Below are 4350 nucleotides of genomic sequence, written 5' to 3'. Positions count from 1 at the left end.
GAGCAGAACGCCCGGTGGAGGGGAGAACTCTTGCTGCTGAGTTTTGAACGTACTGTAATCTTGCAATAAGTTTTTTGGGAAGACCAAGAAATAAAGCATTGCAATAATCCAGACATGATGTGATTAATGCATGGATTAAGATTTCAGCGTCAGAAAAGGACGCTAAAGGGTACCCAAGGTGTTAAAAAGCGACGCCAAGCGTGTGGCGAGTTGGGAGGGAGAATGTGTCTGCAAAAGGTGGAGGGGGAGAAACTCCAGACTGTCTTTGCAACAACAAGAAACCCGAATTAATATTCTGCCTTTAAAAGCCAGAGGGGGAGCATCTTGTGGGCTGGACGGCAGTGAAAGGATTGATTCCCATTGTTACGTCACGTGACAGCTCAGCATGGGAGTACGTTAAAAAGAGAGTTAAATACTGTCCATTGATGATTTGAGTTTTCCTCAAACGACGGACTAAGATGACGTCTTTTTTAGGCTTTCAGCCTTCAATATTTTGCACGTAGAGAGCCTAAGCCCCTCCCCTTCCGGTGGACCGCCATGGGACCTTATTTGTACGTGAGTCACCGGTGAGAGACGAGTAATGTTTTGACCCGTTTTGAATTGTGCTCTGCTTGTTTGCAGTTCTGCACTGATGATCCAGCTGTGAAGAAAACATCATGTTGTTCATTCCTTTTCTTTGTTTTAATTAGCATCAGCTGTTTCATGTGAAAGCCGCTAATCTAAATAAACTTTGATTACTTAGAATTAAAGTCAATCACTGTTCCTTCGTGAGACCTTTCCACCAAACCACCTGATTGCCTTTCCTGAAGGCAAGGTCGGTTCTGACTTTAAAGACTCATCACAGTAACTCGTCAAACTGTACGTGTATTGGACGTGTAGTTCTCTCAGCTGAGATGAACTAAAGCGATGAATCACGGTATCTGCAGCTTTCTGTGAATGTCAGGCAGTTACTGGAGATCCTGAAGACCAGCTGGAAACCCACCAAACCTCCCAGAATGCACCTCTCTGATTGCTGATTATCAGCAGGAGGGGTGAAAGAACCAGGTTCTGATCCACTTCATAAATAGGTTATCAGTAAAGCAAGCAGGATGAGATATTGTTGTTAATTCAGCGAGAGGGACCTCTGCGTCTTTTAATACGTCGACGCAATAAATAAATTAAAGCCATAATGTTCTTTCCTCCTTCCAGCACTATTAATAGTAAGGAGGACGGGCTGCGGATCCAGAAAGGATTAGCATCTGTGTTTGATGTGGTTCCACTCTTTTGCGCCCGAATGCGATTGCTCGTCTTGTTTGTTTGCAGCGAAAGAAGAAGAGGAGGAGGAGGCGGCGGGAGCGAGGGGGGGGGGGGGGGGGCTGCTGATGTGTGTGTGTGTTTTAAAATTTTTCTTGCTTTTTTTTTTTTTCTCCATCTTGTTGTCTTTCGGGGCGTCAGAGGAAGACAATGCCAAATTAAAACCGCTGAGACGCTGCTGGTTTCACCGCTGCTCTTTCTTTCTTGTTTATTTCTTTCTTTGTGTGGTTTGCCGAAGGCCCGGCCCGGCCTGAGGCTGCAGACCGGAGAGAGGGAGGGAGGGAGGGAGCTGCTGAGGATTTAACAGAAACAGAAAGGCGTGATGGGAGGGAAGGAGAGAGGGAGAGAGGGAGACGGTGTCAGGGAGGACAGATTTGTCTTAATTGGAGGTTTTTCTGGTGCATCAGGGAGAGAAAGTGGAGGAGCAGAGACAAAAACTCCAGTCAGGTATCAAAAGGGCATTTACTGCTCGCTTCCTGTTTCCAGAGGAAAAAATAAAAGCAGGAAATGTATTCATCAACGATTGGCCTGACCCCCCCCGTCTGCTGTTGCAGCTGAGCATTCTGGGAGTCCTGCTGCGGAGGTTTGAAAGCAAACACACTCAGTTTTATTTCACATTAGTCGTGATGATGTGAAAGCAGATCGATTGTGAGGATCAATCAGATTGTTAATGATTCTATATTTTTCATGCTGCAAAGACGAAAGCCTGTCGGGTCCGTCTCTCAGTACTGTCCGACTTCCTGTCCGGTGGTTCCTACTAAGTCTTTAAAAACACCTCACAAACATACAAGAGATTCAGACATTTCCCAAACAAACAGCAGGAGATCAGGCGGTGAGACACACACAGCTGCAACGATTAGTCCATTCATCGATTAGTTGTAATCTTAAAGAAAAACATCCAAATTCTCTGATTCCAGCTTCTTAAATGTGAATATTTTCTGGTTTCTTTGCTCCTCTCTGACGGTAAACTGAATATATTTGAGTCATGGGAAAAAGAAGACGTTTGAGGACGTGACTTCGGGCTTTTTTTAAAACACTGGTCGATATTTTTCACAATTTTCCGAACCAAACGACAAATCGATTAATCGAGAAAACAATCTGCGTTAAATAATGAAAATAATACATTCACTCCTGGTTTGATGGATAAATCAGCAGACTGATCAATCAAACAAAGAAACTGCAGCACCTTTAAATAAAGGAAAGAGCCGTTCAAACCAAGGAGACAAACAGCGAAACATTTAATTAAAAGATCAAAATCCAACCACAGATCAGTGAGAAGCTTCCTCCGCTTCCTCGTACCTCACCACCTCCTCATGCTCAAACCCCTCTCTTTCTATTTCCTGTTTATAATCCTTCCTCCTCCTCCTCCTCCTGCTGTCCGGAGAGAAGTGTGGTGCAGATTACATCCATAGAAGCAGAAAAGAGGAACAAGTATGTCGGACAAAAGCGAACGTCCAAACACTGAAAGCCCCGCGGGGGCTTCTATTCAGGCTGTGAAGGGCCCCGGGTCGCCCCCCTCCACCTCCTCACAGACAGCTTGACCTCTGCCTTACTGTCTGGAGCCCCCCCCCCCCCGTCTCTCTGTTGTTTCCGCGGTGTGTAGTGATGCATTGTGGGCCAGCAGAGGGGCTTCTCCGGGTTCCCCTCCGACACAAACACAGTTCAGTCTGTTTTATTAGCATGAATGTTTAGGTTCACAATGAAAAACATCACATATATAAAATATAATAAACTAACTAACTAAATACAAAATACATCTTACATTGAATGTCTTGTTTTTTGAAAAGCAGCAGCATTTTTCTGAGGAACAACTATTAAAATAACAAATAATTATAAAAATAATAATAATAATAATGTCGTTTATACAAACAACAGCAAGGATTTATTTTCTGTATTAGTCTGATCACACTCAGTCAGAATCAGTAGAGAAAAGAGTTCTAAGTAACTTTACTGATCGATTGGTTGTTTTGATCTATAAAAAGTCAGAAATCACTGTTTCCCAAAGCCCTCAAATGTCTCGTTTTGTCCACAACCCAAAGTTAAACATCATACATCATTACTGTCATGAATATTCACATTTAAGAAGCTGGAATCAGAGAATTTAGACTTTTATACTGAAGAAATTACTCAAAGCAATTAACGGATCATCATGATTAACTTATTCGATTAGTGGTTGCAGCGCTAAAAGACACAGGATGATGTTTCAGCAGCACATACAGGACTGTAAAAAAAAAAGTAATTAGATTAAAGTAAAGCTAGCGGCGTTGCATGCGTCTCCACGTCCTCCACGTGTCACGTCGTTAAACACACGCTGACACACAGAGGCGAGGCGTTGCGGTTTGACCAGCCCGTCCTCACCAGAGAAACAGCCGTACAGGTCGACCACGCAGCAGCAGCTTATTGCGACGCGTATTCAGGTTTTAAAGTTAGGCCGCAAGCTCTAGTGGCAGAAGAAGTCAAGGGAACGTAGCGTGAAGGACTTTCACTCAGGAGGTTCGACTTATGTAATTTACTTATTTGAACCCAAACCACCATCTTTTCTTAATCGTAACCAAACGACCACCTTTTTTTACAACGTTTACCACGCGTTAAAACGTCACGTGACTTACGTAACCTACTGAAGGTCCGGCACGCCTGTCGCTGGACTGCTCGTATTGGGACAACTGACAATTAACCTGTTTCGTCGTTCAGGCGTGAAGACGTGTCCTGTCCTCCTCACAGACGAGCTGCAGGGTTCAAAACACCCTACAGCTCCTCTGATCTGCTTTAGAAAAGTGAATGCGGGCTCCACATCCCTGCTGAGGGGTTTGATTTCCACTCGCGGTGTTTGAAACCAACACATAACGTCTGTGTGTGTGTTGGGAGGGGTTGGACAGCTGTTTAGCGAGGCCTCCGTCCTCCTCCATATGTTCAGCGCACACACACAGTGATGGGGAATCCACAGCAGCTTCCTGCCTTCTTCTTGGTTCAGTTCGTCATCGAGTGTTTAAAGCGTCAGTACGTGTAACGTGTGTTTTTATTCATACGTTCACACAGGTACAGGTTTAAGGGGCAGGC

Source organism: Micropterus salmoides, unplaced genomic scaffold, assembly GCF_014851395.1.
Source record: "Micropterus salmoides isolate LMB-PRFRI ecotype aquatic unplaced genomic scaffold, ASM1485139v1 Ms_hic_scaffold_13, whole genome shotgun sequence".
NCBI lineage: Eukaryota > Metazoa > Chordata > Actinopteri > Centrarchiformes > Centrarchidae > Micropterus > Micropterus salmoides.
Note: the sequence above shows the minus strand (reverse complement) of the source record.